This window comes from Mobula birostris, chromosome 7 (genome assembly GCF_030028105.1).
Source record: "Mobula birostris isolate sMobBir1 chromosome 7, sMobBir1.hap1, whole genome shotgun sequence".
NCBI lineage: Eukaryota > Metazoa > Chordata > Chondrichthyes > Myliobatiformes > Myliobatidae > Mobula > Mobula birostris.
Genome location: NC_092376.1, coordinates 115,792,193 through 115,809,082, shown reverse-complemented (window position 1 = coordinate 115,809,082; position 16,890 = coordinate 115,792,193).

The following is a 16,890-nucleotide window of genomic DNA, read 5'->3' as shown; positions in this document are numbered from 1 at the left end:
GCATGTTCGTGGCTAGGGAGAACAGTGTCACTGAGATAGTGCACCCTGTGATGATACCGATCTCCACCTTGTGCCAGGTTGATGTAATTGCTCCTGAAGAGACCCTCATCCTGAAGTTGCTGTAATAATCAGTGATAGGGTCTCTGATTCTGCTGGGGACGTGATATTTGGTCAGTGTGAGCTGCACCAGCTTGTGCGGAATGGAGCCATATGCATTTGCCAGGTCGAGCCACAACACTGACAGGTTGCCCTTGTTCTCTCTGGCCTCCCTGATGAGCTGTGTCACCACACCAATGTGCTCCAGACAGCCCGGCATCCCCGAAATGCCACCCTCCTGGACTGATGTATCAATATAGGTGTTCTTTGCTAGGAAGGTGCACAACCGGTTAGAAACTGCACTGAAGAAGATCTTCGCCTCAACACACAGCAGGGAGATGATGCGAAACTGATCTATCTGGGTGGCATTTTCCTCCTTCGGGATCCACTCCCCTTCAGCCACTCTCCACTGTTCTGGGATCTTCCCCCTTCTCCAGAAGATTCTCAGGATCTTCCACAGACGCAGCAGGAGTTTGGGGCAATTCTTGTACACTTTGTACGAGGTGTTGCTTGGTCCTGGAGCCGAGGTTGCCCTTGCTTTGCGGACGACCTCTCTGACTTCCTTTAGTTGCAGCTCTGACATGTCGAACTGCACATCCGGTTCAGATGGGTCTATTAGGATGTCGCACTCTCCCAACTCCTGCTCTCTTTCAGGATCATTATATATCTTCTTCAGATGTTGGTCTATTTCTTCCTGCGAACAGGCCAGTTTCCCACTGCGCTTCTGCCCCAGAAACTCCTTGGTGAACTTGAAGGGGTTGGCGATAAAGGCAGCACGTTTTCGAGCCCTTTCACGACGCCGCCTCCAATGCACTCTGCCCGGCGGAGGACCCTGATCTTCTTTCGTAGTATGCACATCAGCTGGGCCAAGCCAATGCACTCCTCTTCTCTTGCCTCCTTGTATTAGGACTTCAGCGCTTTCATCTCCTGCCTGATGTTGTGGATCCTCAATGCTCTTTGGTTCTTTGAGTAAGATGTTTTGGAGCCTTCCTTCTCCTCTTCTCTGAGTCGTTCAGCTGCAATACTAACGATAATTGTTGTCATGGCTTGCAGCTTCCTATCAACCCCTCCCTTCGCCGTTGCCTCCAGAATTTGGTTAACATCTTCATCAAACTGCTTCCACAGTGAAGTCATGTTAGCTGCAGGCCATTTGATCCGCCTCCTGTTAGACGTCATGTTAGAGGGATTAGTTTGCAACACTTGGAGGTTCCGGGCACTATGGGGTGACTCCGGGCCTGGCCCCTCCTTCGTCTCACCAGGTTGGACACCTGCGCGTTGTGCTGCTCCTGCTCCCGCCAAACACTTCATCCTCGCTTGGTGGATCTTCAAGCCGCGATTGTTCTTGCAGATCTTGCCACATGAACACTGCTTCCTCATCATCGTTTGTTCATTGCCTGGGTCTGATGTCGTTGTGTCCATCCGACTGGGGTGCTCATTCTCCCCCCCTCTCGGGCACCCCTGGGGGTATCTTTTCCTTAGATTCTTTGTGGCTTCTGTGGGGGTCCTCCTCTCAGAGGACACAGATCCCAAGAAATTTAGAATAAAGATACAAAATGCTGGAAAGACCCAATAGGACAGGAGGCATCTGTGGAAAGAGGACCGGAGGCAAAATTTAAACTCCAGTGGATACTCTCCCTTTCCACAGATCCTGCCCGATCTTTTGGGTGTTTCCAGCACTGCATTTTCTGCTCTTTGAAGTCTCGGAAGTGTTTCACTGCCATCTTAACGGGAAGGCTGGGCAGTAATGTAGGAATGTAGGAAATATAACAGCTGACCATGTTAACTGGCTTTAGCTGAAGGATTAAAATTCACAGTAGGTTAACTTTATGCCTCTTAAGATAGTGCAGCGGGGCTTGTCATATCAATGCAGGAAGGCAGCCAATGATACCTCTTTAAAAAATGTCAACTTTGACAAAACAGCACATCTGAAAGGATACTTAATTGTCAGAATATATTATATACTCAAATCTCTGTAATTGGACTTAAACCAACAATCATCTGTTCTGGCAAGCATAATGTTATCACTGAGCTGAGAAGACGTAAAGTGACTGCAATATGTTTTTCTGCCGTGATTATTATTGGATGCAAAAGTATTTTCAGGATTACATAGCATGACTTTCCTCAGTACTGGACTATAATTAACTACAAAACTGAGAATATTTGTGAGGTTATTTTTGAAACACCAATTTAGTAGCAGTTTTGTCTTCAGACATTCTTTCATTTCAAGGAGCCGGTAAGGTTCCTTGAAGCACTAGGAATACAACAAAATGCCTCTTTTAAAAGCTAGGTTCTATTTTTCTTGATGAAATCTTCAAGTACAGTCTCTAATCATTGAATTTGTTACAAAATATACACAGTGTGTCCTTTGGTCATTTTCATGGCAGGTTTAAATTGAAAGGGCCTTTGACTCGACAGAGTCAACAGTTGGCGGAAAGAGTGAGGAGGTAAGACTTGTCTACGGCTTTTGGAGGGCAAGCTTCTGAGAATGTAGGTGTTAAAGCAGGCCTTGTTCTGCTTTTAGAATGATTGCAAAGCCACCCCAGGCTCTGCAGACCAATGCTAATAGAGCATCTCTAGTTATTAGAAATCTGTGATTTTAATGTGATTATGCTCTGTGAACAGAGATAGTGCTTATCTATTACCATGCTGAATAAAGCTGTACACTGCTATCATAACCAAACTTCATGAATTAAGATGTGGATTTGAGGGCCCTTGGCTGAATCAGGAGGTAAGTAAGCCCTGCTTTCTCTGCAATATGGTCAGTTTCAGCTTGAGAGATTTGTTGTCTGAATGGCATCATTGACGAGCCTGACTAATGCTCGGCAGTTCCTGCTCTGGCTGCTGTGCTGATATTGCTTATTACACATGGACATTTGTGAATGAAATGTCACTCTGTGGGAGATGATGTCAGTGTCAGCTGTCGAGGCTGTATGAGAAAGCTGTTGTTCTGGGTTAATGAGAGGGTTTCTGTGAATAACTCAATTGACGGGCTCTGCTTTTCTGTGCACAATCCGTTAGTTTTAGCACTTTAGCCACAGATGGTTCGAATCACTCACATTGCATAGTTATTGATCATTGTGGGGCAATCTTCCATCTCAGAGATCTTCTCAGCATCCAGAAAATGAACCAAAAACACTCATGTACCTGTGACCTGTAACATGTGGTAACACTTGCCGAGTCTCTGTTGATTGACATCACTGGTAACATATAGTATGCCAATGCTGATCTCCACCATATAAACATAGCTCATTTACCACTAAAGACTGTAGGAGGTTGTCTGGGCCTTTATGTATCTCTCAACCAAGATTTAAAAGATTTGATGTGTCCCTTTATCATACTAGTGGGCTCAAACCGATTGCTGCATGCTTTAGAATCCCCTCAAGTTATGGAAAACTTTTGCAAATATAAATCTGTTTTTCTCTTTTTTTGTAGCATGGTGCATCTGCACTAATCTTAAAGTGACAAAGATCATAATTAGGCATCTCATCCGTAACCGATTCATATCATTCCACGTTTGTGTTCACCCCTGTCCTGCTATGAATGATGGCTGTCCATATTATATCAGACTGGCAAAATGTAGCAGTCTGGTTTTGTAAAATTCATGTGATTATGACCATTGGTTGGTTTTCAATTGTCTAATCTAACCAGCACACAACAGTGTTACCAAATTCAGTATATTTGTCCATTTGTTAATCAGAGATAAATAATCATATTGTAATGAAAAGTGGTTAAGATTAAAGTTCTGCATGCAATGAACAGTCCTCTGTGAAGGGAGCAGTAATGACGAAATTTCAGATTTATTTTGAGATTTGTGATATACAGAATTTAGAGAAATAAATGTGAGTAGCTGACTCAAAAGAATAACAGGGAAGACAGGTGTACTCTCCACTGGGCTTGCAGCAGATACTCGAACAAACCATGGCTGCTGTTAGAGACCAAGCATAGGGAGTTATCCTGTATGATGTGCCCTCTCATCCAATCCAAAATAATGTCCAAAAAGTTGAAGAAATGTGTTTGATCTTTTATTAGTAACTAGCAAAGCAAATTATCTTGAAGCGATAAAACTAGTGATATTAAATGTACTTAAGCAAAGTTAAGCAAAGATATCACACCTGGTGATCCCCAGCTCTAAACTGCCTGAGACAAAGCAAGAATACGTAACGAAACCCTTCGCTTTTACCTCGCCCCCACTCATGTGTCTAGCTACCGTACTAAACATAATAAATGCTCAAAACAGAATACAGTGCAGATAAAGAACAGATACATGGCTTCTATAAGACAGAGAGAGACACCCTTACCAATCAGTGGAACTCATTACTATAAATATGCAACGTTGGAAGCAAGAAACAAAGGTAAGAAAATTAACAAGATTTCTGGTGCAACTTTCCCCCTTTATGTTTGGATATGCGGACTCTTGCCTGACACCCAATTCAGACATCCATCATATGCAAATGTAGATAGTGAAGGTTGTGCAGGTTACTTAATAATGGATGGCATTTGAGCTGAATTTACTGTGCTTCTGTTGACGTGCTATAGTTTTGATACAGTTGACTTTAAGCATAGTCTTCCTTCCAGATAAAACCATAATACATCAGAGCATAATTAGGCCATTCGGCACAACGAGTCTACTCCACCACGGGATCGTGGCTGATTTGTTTTCCCTCTCAAACCCATTCTCCTGCCTTCTCTCTGTAACCTTTGATGCTCTTACTACTCAGGAATCTCTCAACCTCCATTTTAAATATACCGGATGACCTGGCCTCCGAGCTGTCCATGGCAATGAATTCCTGAGATTCGCCACCGTCTGGCTAAAAAAGTTCCTCTTCATCTCTTTCTAGAGGGACATCCCTCTATTCTGAGGCTGTGCTCTCTGGTCCTGGTTACTCAATACTCTTGATGCAGTTTTTCAGCACAGCTCAGAAACAAGAACAGGTTCTGTCAGACTCTAGACTGCTGCCTTAAAAACTAGGTGAAACACATTAGTAATTTATGGGTCAACTTTCCTTCTTCAAAGTGCAGAAACATCAGTTATGTATTAGTAACATTTTAGAACCATAACATTAATAATTACAGGCTCATATGTACACAGGTTCACGGCTTGCAGGTAGAACACAAATGAGCTATTGACCTTACACTCGCCGGCAGTTGGTTTTTGTGCTACCTTTGTAAAGATGTCAAGGTCAAGATTCTCAATTTACTTATAGAATAGGGCAGTCTCTGAAGCCTCATGGCATTGTTACCTGATAGCCCTTTGCACCAGAACAGCATGCCTGTTCAATTGGACTCTTTTCTATGCAATAAATCAGAGCAGCAAGACTAGTGTTTGATTTGCTTGTAAACTATTCCCAAAGAGTTTGCCTCCCAGCAATTCACATATCTCAAAGCTGCTAGTGGGTTTCACTTTGTAACTATCCTGTCCCGAGCATTTTTTTGCTATCTCTTATATTTGCTGACGATACCAAACTGGGAGGAGCAAGCAGGCGTGTGTACTGAGACATGTGAAATGTCTGTGCACAAAGTGGAAAGAAGTAGAAAGGAACATCAGAGATTTAGTGGGCTTAGTGACAAATATTTCCAAACAAATTGTTAGAATTTTGAGCAACTAATTGAAAGTGGCCAATTGTAAATTAAGCAGACACTGGGGTCAATATTGAGGTTTGTTGTGAAAGATAAGATGCTCTAGAATGTTAGAGGGAGGTGAAGAACTGCAAAGCTCATTTCCAATTTGACTTAGGGAGACAGAGAGGAATAACTTGCTTGGAAAGTATATGACCAAGAAACATATCAGACATAAATGACTGAGAAAATCTTACATTAAATTCTAAAAACATTGCAAATGTTGACAAGAACTTTACTATATGTCAAATCATAATAGTTGAAACATAGAAATATAGAAAACCTATAGCACAATACAGGCCCTTTGGCCCAGAAAGCTGTGCCCAACATGCCCTTACCTTAGAACTACCTAGGCTTACCCATAGCCCTCTAGTTTTCTAAGATCCATGTATTCATCCGGGAGTCTCTTAAAAGACCCTATCATATCCGACTCCACCACCGCCGCTGGCAGCCCATTCCACGCACTCACCACTCTCTGTGTAAAAAAACTTACCTCTGACATCTCCTCTGTACCTGCTTCCAAGCACCTTAAAACTGTGCCCTCTCATGCTAGCCATTTCAGCCCTGGGAAAAAGCTTCTGACTATCCACATGATCAATGCATCTCATTATCTTGTACACCTCTATCAGGTCACCTCTCATCCTCCGTCGCTCCAAGGAGAAAAGGCCAAGTTCACTCAATCTATTCTCATAAGGCATGCTCCCCAATCCACACCACATCCTTGTAAATCTCCTCTGCACCATTTCTATGATTTCTACATCCTTCCTGTAGTGAGGTGACCAGAATTGAGCACAGTACACCAAGTGGGGTCTCACCAGGGTCCTATATAGCTGCAACATTACCTCTCGGCTCTTAAACTCAACCCTATGATTGATGAAGGCCAATGCACCGTATGCCTTCTTAACCACAGAGTCAACCTGTGTAGCAGCTTTGAGTATCCAATGCACTCGGACCCCAAGATCCCTCTGATCCTCCACACTGCCAAGAGTCTTGCCAGTAATGCTATATTCTGCCATCATATTTGACCTACTAAAATGAACCAACTCACACTTATCTGGGTTGAACTCCATCTACCACTTCTCAGCCCAGTTTTGCATCCTATCAATGTCCCGCTGTAACCTCTGACAGCCCTCCACACTGCCCACAACACCCCCAACCTTTGTGTCATCAGCAAATTTACTAACCCATCCCTCCACTTCCTCATCCAGGTCATTTACAAAAATGTCAAAGAGAGGGGATCCCAGAACAGATCCCTGAGGCACACCACTGGTCACCGACCTCCATGCAGAATATGACCCGTCTACAACCACTCCTTTGCCTTCTGTGGGCAAGCCAGTTCTGGATCCATAAAGCAATGTCCCCTTGGATCCCATGCCTCCTTACTTTCTCAATAAGCCTTGCATGGGTACCTTACCTACATCTATGGCTCTATCCTCATCAATGTGTTTAGTCACATCCTCAAAAAAATCAGTCAGGCTCGTAAGGCATGACCTGCCTTTGACAAAGCCATGCTGACTATTGCTAATCATATTATACCTCTCCAAATGTTCATACATCCTGCCTCTCAGGATCTTCTCCATCAACTTACCAACGACTGAAGTAAGACTCACTGGTCTATAATTTCCTGGGCTATCCATACTCCCTTTCTTGAATAAGGAAACAACATCTGCAACCCTCCAATCCTCCGGAACCTCTCTCATCCTCATTGATGATGCAAAGATCATCGCCAGAGGCTCAGCGATCTTCTCTCTTGCTTCCCACAGTAGCCTGGGGTACATCCCACCCAGTCCCGGTGACTTATCCAACTTGATGTTTTCCAAAAGCTCCAGGACATCTTCTTCTTAATATCTACATGCTCAAGCTTTTCAGTCCGCTGCAAGTCATCCCTACAATCACCAAGATCCTTTTCCATAGTGAATACTGAAGCAAAGTATTCGTTAAGTACCTCTACCATCTCCTCCGGTTCCATACACACTTTTTCACTGTCACACTTGATTGGTCCTATTCTCTCACATATTATCCTCTTGCTTTTCACATACTTGTAGAATGCCTTGGGGTTTTCCTTAATCCTGTCCACCAAGGCCTTCTCATGGCCCCTTCTGGCTCTCCTAATTTCTTTCTTCAGCTCCTTCCTGCTAGCCTTATAATCTTCTAGATCTCAAACATTATCTAGTTTTTCGAGCCTTCATAAGCTCTTCTTTTCTTCTTGACTAGGTTTACAACAGCCTTTGTACACCATGGTTCCTATACCCTGCAATCCTTTCCCTGTCTCATCGGAACGTATCTACGCAGAAATTAACACACAAGTATCCCCAGAACATTTGCCACATTTCTTCCGTATGTTTCCCTGAAAACATCTGTTTCCAATTTATGCTTCCAAGTTCCTGCCCGATAGCCTCATATTTCCCCTTACTCCAACTAAACATTTCCCTAACTTGTCTGTTCCTATCCCTCTCCAATGCTATGTTAAAGGAGATAGAATTGTGATCACTACCTCCAAAATGATCTTCCACTGAGAGACTTGACACCCGACCAGGTTCATTTCCCAATAACAGATCCAGTACAGCCTCTCCTCTTGTAGGCTTATCAACATATTGTGTCAAGAAACCTTCCTGAACACACGTAATAAACTCCACCCCATGTAAACCCCTCACTCTAGTAGATGATGCAAGTTTATTTTAAAAATATTCTGATGAAAAGTCATCAAAATAAGTCTGCTTCTTTATCTCTTCAGAAGCTGACTTCTGAATATTTCCATTACTTTCTGTTATAGCTTTGAAGTGCTTACTTTTTTGTCAAATATCAGGACTTTTTTAACATAACAATCAACACTTTGCGTAAGTTACCAAAGTTCAAATTACATTTGTTATCAGAATATGTATACATTATACAATCTTGAGATTCGTCTCCTAATAGGCAGGCATAAAACAAAGAAACCTAAAAGAACCCATTTAAAAAAGAAGACCGTCCCAAGACTCAATGTGCAGAGGGGGAAAATCACATCATGTCCATTTTTAAAAAAAGCTATAAAAAACCAAAGAAACCATATAAAACCCTGGAATCATTAAGAAACAAGTATATGGTAGAGCGTCCGAGTGGCCTTATTCAACTGAAATTTTCCATGGTGAAAATAAAGGGAACAAAAGATAAAGGAGTGGGAAAAGGGAACGAAGTAGTTTGATGATTTCATCAAATACAACCACAAAATACTCTGCAGATGCTGGAGTCAAAGCAACACTCACAACACGCTGGAGGAACTCAGCAGATCGGGCAGCATCTGTGGAAACGATCAGTTGACGATTTGGGCCGGAACCCTTCGCCAGGACTGTAGAGGGAAGGAGCAGAGGCCCTATAAAGAAGGTAGGGGGAGGGTGGGGAGGAGAAGGCTGGTAGGTGCCAGGTGAAAAACCAGTAAGGGGAAAGATAAAGGGGTGGGGGAAGGGAAGCAGGGAGGTGATAGGCAGGAAAGGTGAAGAAGGAATAGGGGAAAACACAATGGGTAGTAGAAGGAGGCAGAACCATGAGGGAGGTGATAGGCAGCTGGGGGAGGGGGCAGAGTGAAATAGGGATAGGGAAAAGGAGGGGGAGGGAATTCCATGTTCATACCAAGGTGCTGGAGACTACATAGGCGGTATATGAGGCATACTAAGGGGCTGGAGACTAACTTCATTCATCAAATGCAAGTTAGATTGGAAGTTGGACAATGCTTAATTAGTTACCAAAAGCAATTTAGTAAGGTGGGATTACTCACTTGTGAGTCCAGGCACTTTCTCATATACTTTCACATTCCTATGCTGATCCAATGTTTCATCCTTGATATGAAATGTTCCACCACAACAAATGGCCACTTGATGGAGTCATTTGTTGTGGTGAAACTTTCCATATCAAGGATGAAACATCAAGAGTGAACCTATGGCCCTTCATCTCTCAGTACTAACTCCCATCAACCCCAGGTCTTTCAAGCTCCCTGCTACTGCTCAGCCCCTTTTCATTGCTCTGAACCCTTGTCTTCCACCCACCCCACTTTCCCTGAGCACCCCAACTCTCCACTTGACCCCTTCAACTCTCTGTCCCCCTCTCACTTCAGTTCTAATCCCTGCCTTATTTTCCAGCCATCCTGATGAAGGTTATCGGCCTGAAGCATCAACTGCTTATTCCCCTCCATAATGCTGCCTAACGTGCTGAGGTTTGTTGCCTAACCAGCATTTGGTGTGTATTGTTCTGCATTTCCAGCATCTGGAGGGTCCCTTGTGTTTCTGTTCAACAAAACGTTAATTACATGTGTTATTAAACTGCATTGGCATCTGAGAAAGGATATTAATGTTGATTATTCCACAGTATATACTGATAGAACTTTGAGATGCTCAGAACTTCACTGTGCAGTAACCTAGCTTTCATATGTGTTGTGCCTTATACAGCACCATTCAGCCAGACTCTATTATGCAGTCTATTTCTGAGAGCACTTTTTCACTTACTGTGATAAAAAAGAAGTTGCAGTAAACCTTTCCTGAAATGTAAGTGGTTTAGTCATTGTTACTTCAAATCTGCTGTATCCATTGAAGATAAAATACAAATTGAACTATCATTTTTATGAAAGGTTACTGGATATGCCAGGATAGAAACTGATCAGTTCTGCCTCAACATGGGATTGTTAAGAATAAGCAGGTAATGTCTTTAGCTACAGTTTTGCTACTTTATATTAGAGAAAGTGAAGGAAGATTCTAATTCATATATGACCTTTCATATCATGGTACACCTTACAGTGTTTAGTGATGTGGTTGCTACTGTTTTGCAGGAAATTTGACAGCCGTTATGCAAACAGCAGTGTGTAGATGACACAGAGGCGCAGAAGGTAATGCAGTTGCTTCAGCTGTCCAGCACCTGATTTTGATCCTGACCTTAGATGCTGTTTTTGTGGAGTTTGCACACACTTCCAGTGACTGTGCGGATTTCTTCTGGGTGCTTCATTGCAGATGATTCACCTGTTTACCTGGGTAAGCAGGTAAATGGATGAATGAGCTGCTGTAGCTTACCTCTTGTGTTGGTAGGTGGGGGGAGAATTAGGGGAAAAGTTGATCAGGCATGTTTTGGGCTCAGTAAGAGAAAATAATCAATCAGTTGCTCCTAAAGCCAACATATCTCATTGGCCAAATAGCTTCCTTCTATATCATGAGAAAATATCTAACACAGCAGTGTCCATGATCATATTACCTGTTTTGGTGATGTCAATTGAAAGACAAGTATCTTCCAGGAGACAGCGAATATTGCTGAAGGACTTGCTGCATCAGTCTGACAAAGCACACAGGACATTCACAAGAAAGGCATCTCAAACAATGCAGTTCTCTCTCAGTAGTGGACCCACATGCTAGCCTATATTCCTCTGCTTAAGTTTATATAGTGGGACTCTCCACCACCTGGGTCATGCCCTCTTATTATTACCATCAGGAAAGAGCTACACGACCTCTGTTCAATATTTTATGAACAACTTCTTCCCTTCCGCCATCAAATTCAGAATGGTCTACAAACCCACGAACATTACTTCATTATTCCTTTTTTTAACGCATTATTTATCTGCTTTGTAATTTATGATAATTTTAGGACTTTGCACTGTACTGCTGCTGCAGAATAACAAACCTCATGTCACGTAAGTGGTAATAAACTGGATTCTGACTCTGGGACCCCCAAACGCTGGGGCAAGAATCCTGTGACACAGGCAACAAAGTGTGCACCACAAGAAATTCTTCCATCTCTTTTCACACACGTTCACCTTCTTTTAGCGATGAAATATTCGTAGGGTTGTAGAGGGCGAGTTGAACTTACAGAAATATTGTATGTGCACAAAACACACAGTTGTGGTTTTGTAGTGTACACCTCTTCCCACGCACACATATGCCCATTAACAAGATTTCTTCAAAATACAGTTTTTTTCTGTAATGTTGAACCCACTGACCTTGGCTGAGGGAGCATTGGTACCACTATTCTGAAAGAGATGAAACCTGATTCTTTTGATTAGTATGGATTACAGCAGCAGACATCATCTGTGTGGTAATAATATACAGTATTTTGATTCTTGTTCCACGAGGTCAGTTTGCTTGAAATAGGCACTCAATGTTTTTTACCCTCTTAGATTTTTTTTTACAAAAGAATAAATCAATTTTGGATGCCAATTGTATATTGCTACACCATCCATGCATACTGAAAATCAATATGGGTACAGGCAGGACTTAGAAAGTCTTACTGTGGATTATTTTCAGGTCACTGCTGTTTATTGTGGTCATGGTTATTGAGGGTAAGTGCAGAACTAATATGAAACAGCTGCGACTAAACATTTGAATTTAAACGTATTGATTTTCTTTTTAGCTGAAATTCTCATTGAGTATTACCACAAGGTTCATCATTTTCTGTCTTTCTGCTCCCTGGTGCGCTGGTGATTTTTTTTTAAATCAGCTCTTAATCAACGTGCGTTGGCTGTCTAATTACTAAATGTACACTTGACATGAACAAGCCAAGGCCAGCACATCCAGCATATTGGCAAAATATCACTGAGGTCGTGGTTCAAAGGAAAGCTGGCAGGGAAAGGACACACATGACAAAATTACAATTGTAGTTTCTTTGTATTAAGCTTTCCAATACCATATTATTTGTATTTCTTTTGTATGTCAGTCAGATCTTGGATAACAACATAAAGTTCGGAGAATGTGCTTGCAGTCAAACATATACAAAGTGGATGATGAAGAATAAAATGAATAATTGAAGGAGAATATTTGAGTTGGTTTTTCAGATTGAATATTACTTGGCGTTGTTATTCACACTGAAAGAGCAAAATTTTGTTTTTAAATTTGCAATTTTTTTTTGAAGTTTGAATGGGAAAAACGATATGCCCTTGTTACCCCCGCAACTTAAATAACATCTAGCCTTTCAGAACAGTGAGTTCCACGATGGAAGTCTGGGTCAAATAATGATTTAGAATACTGCCCTTTTAATCCGGGATCAAGGTTTGAGCTAAACCAGACAATAGACACAGAAGACTCTCCTTGATCAAAGCCGTGTCACAATGTTATTTTCAACTCATACATTATGGCTGTCAGAAGGCTGAAGATTTTTTTAATGATTAGATAATGTTTGCTGTATATAGGTCAAGGGCTCTTGTTTAAAATAAACTTGTGCAAACATATTCTAATACAAAAATTAGTTGTTATATGCCATACATACTAATATAAGGGCTGTGCTCTTGAACCTCAGTTACATATCAGAATTATCAAAAAACTTGCAAAAATAAGCATTACATATGGAAAATAATTTTATTAATGTGAATATTCCACAGGTCACTTTTAATCTTTAGTTCGATGAATAATTCACTTATTTCATAATTCAATTATACTTAATTGGATCTTGGGAGGTTATGCCAAATAGAGAGGGACTCTAAATGTTCTCCGAACACTTCAAGACCTGACACTTTCTGGAATGGACAATTGCTCCCACTTTGATTTTAATGATCTTATTCAGTAATCTCACTCATACAGATAATCTTTATATGTCAAAAACAGAAATGTAATAATTGGGAGTGAGTTAACAAGCTGTGCTTGAAGTACTGTTTGAACACTCCTACATCTACGCTGCTATAGACACCGAGTACATACACTTTCCAGTGAGATCAGTTTCTTGAGCACAATGCTCATATTGTCTGAGGAAAGTTATCTTGCATCTGCTGGTATTGTAAACAAGATTCCATGATACTCTTCATTCCAACATAAAGGCAGTACCACTGAATGTCAAAGAAATAGCAATATTCTCTGCACAATACAACTTTACCAAATGGAATGTACTTGTGGTTTGATAAGGAAGAAATATTTATAAAACATCAAGAAGGTTGCCAATAATATTACATCTGAGACTCTAAAGGGAATTAAAATCGATATAAAATAGAGTATATAAAATTAGATTATGTCAAACCACTCTAAATTAGCTATGGGAGTCATCAAATAGCTTACATATCAGTCCTACCCAGAAGCAGTAATATGCCATTTAATTTACTGCAACTGTTTTAAAAATAGATGACCTGATTTAACGGTGATCCTGCAAACTGAACACTCGTGTGCAAGTTATTGTGAAAAAAGCACTGATGTAGATGATGACTTCCATTGCTTTAATAAGGGGTAGGGTTACAGTGCCTTGAAAAAGTATTCAGCCCCCAACCCTTTGTTCACATAAGTGAGTATTACAACTAGGGTATTTGATCAATTTAACTGAGATTTTTTAATTTATGAATCACATGCTCCGTTTTTCACAGTAGAGCCAAAAAACAAAAACAGAGAGAATTGTAAAGCATGAAAAACTAAAAATTCAAAAGCTGAAATGTCAGCATTTCAAAAGTATTCAACCCCTTTTGCTCAGTGCTCAGTTGAACCACCTCTCACAGCTATTACAGCCAGTAGTCTTTTTGGATAAGTACCTATTAGCTGTGCCCAAAGGGATGGCACAAGATTTGCCCATTCCTCCCTGCTAAATTGCTCAAGCTATGCCAGGTCAGTTGGGGAGCAGCAGTGGACAGCAATCTTGAGGGCTTGCCAGAGATGTTCATTTGGGTTAAGTACAGGACTCTGACAGTCAAGAGGACTATGGGTTTTCTTCATTTGAAACTACTCCATGGTTGTTCTGGCAGTGTGCTTTTGAGTCCTGATGAAGGGTCTTGGCCTGAAATGTCAACTGTTTATTCTTTTCCATAGATGCAGCCTTGGCCTGCTGGGCTACTCCAGCATTTTGTGTGTCATGCTTTTGGTCACTGTCCTGCTGAAAGATAAACTTACTTCCCAGTTTAAATTTTCTGGCAAAGGCTAGTAGGTTTTTATCCAGGATCTCTCTGTATTTAGCAGCATTCATCTTCCCATCAATACTGAACAGATTTCCAGTCCCTGCCGCTGAAATGCATCCCCATAGCATAGAACATAGAACATAGAAACATAGCACAATACAGGCCCTTAGGCCCACAAAGCTGTGCCGAACATGTCCTTACCTTAGAAATTACCTAGGGTTACCCATAGTCCTCTATTTTTCTAAGCTCCATGTACCCATCCAGGAGTCTCTTAAAAGACCCTGTCATACCTGCCTCCACCACTGTCACTGGCAGCCCATTCCACACACTCACCATTCTCTCTGTAAAAAAACTTACCCCTCACATCTCCTCTGTACCTGCTTCCAAGCACCTTAAAACTATGCCTTCTCGAGCTAGCTATTTCAGCCCTGAGAAAAAGCCTCTGGCTATCCGCATGATCAATGCCTCTCATCAGCTTGTACACCTCTGTCAGGTCACCTCTCGTCCTCCGTCGCTCCAAGGAGAAAAGGCCGAGTTCACTCAACCTGTTTTCTTAAGGCATGCTCCCCAATCTGGGCAACAGCCTTGTAAATCTCTGCACCCTTTCTATGGTTTCCACATCCTTCCTGTAGTGAGGCGACCAGAACTGAGCACAGTACTCCAAGTGGGGTCTGACCAGGGTCCTATATAGCTGCAACATTACCTCTTGGCTCTTAAACTCAATCCCATGATTGATGAAGGCCAATGCATCGTATGCTTTCTTAACCACAGAGTCAACTTGCACAGCAGCTTTGAGCGTCATATGGACACGAACCCCAAGATCCCTCTGATCCTCCATACTATGATGCTACCTCTACCATACTTTACAGAAGGGGTGGTATTACCTGGTTGATACACAGTATTAGATTTATGCCACACGTACGGCTTAGTGTTGAGGACAAAAAGCTTCACTTCAGTCTCATCTGACCACAAGACCTCCTTCCACATCTTTATATTATCTTCTAAGTGACGCCTTACGAAGTCTGTATGGGCAAGGATATTCTTTATTTTAACCAGGTGTTCCTCCTTGCCACTCTTCCACAAATACCCTTTTTGTGCAAGGCCTTGGAGATTGTAGAGCCATGAAATACAGCTCTAGTTAAAGTCACTGACTTCTGCAGCTCACTTAGAGTGACTGTTGGTGTCATAGTAGTCTCTCTTACAAGTGTCATTCTTCTCCGGTGACTAAGTTTAGAGGGTGGCCTGACCCAAGCAGTTTTGCTGTAGTTTTATATTATTTCCACTTTTTCATGATGGACTTGCACTGAGTTCTGAGGTATGGTCAATGCCTTTGAGATGATCTTGTACCCTTCCCCGGATTCATGCTTCCTTATTAATGACCAGTCATTTCCCTGACTGGTCTTGAATGCTTTTTTGCTTTCATTTGGTTTGATCTGTTGAAAATCTACCATACTGTTGGACCTTACAGAGAGAGGGGTATTTATTCATATAAATTCATTGAAATTTTCTACAACGACAAACTTGGTGAGTCAGTAAAGTAATATACAGTACTGTATTAAGAAGGGGATGAATACTTTTTCAGCCTCACAACTTTGGTTTTTAATTTTTAGTAAGTTGTTGACAGGCTTTGGAATTTTTCTTTTAATTTGAGGTGATGAACAATGTCTTGTAGATTAGCTCAACAATATCCTACTTCAATATTTTTTAAAATTTAGATAACGAGACAGTAAAATGTGAAAATAGTTGTGGAGGCTGAATATTTTTTCAAGGCACTGTACATGGAGGTAATTGACTAAAATGGATTTGTCCTGCTATCTATGGACACCATATACCTGAGTAATTTTCTATGTTTTCAACACAAAACCAGAATTTTTGCTAAAGTGGAACAGCTTGATGTGAAGCCACACTACAGTGCGTCACTAATAAAAGAGTGGAAGTTGTTGGAGGCCAAGGAGTTTGCTGTAAACATAAGAAATTCTGCAGATGCTGAAAATTCAGAGCACAACACACAAAACGCAGCTCAGGCAGCATCTATGGAGTGGAATAAGCAATTGGTGTTTCTGACAGGGGCCCTTCAAAAACTTTGCTGTATCTGACAAGAGCACAAATTTCATTATATGGGGTGATTTGAATTGGTTGGAAACTAGCTTCTCAGGCATGAATTTAGAATTTCATCCCACATGACTGAAGATGGTTGCAAATGGTTTGGCTTGTATTTTGCAGTCATGTATTAAAATCCTACATCAGTGAGGAGGATAAACACTTCCTAGTTGCTGATTCCAGTTCTTGGCTTGTCAAACGGGACCAGAACCAGACAGAGAGGGTGCAGAATAATGTTTAAATCTAAAAGGACAATTAGAAGCCAA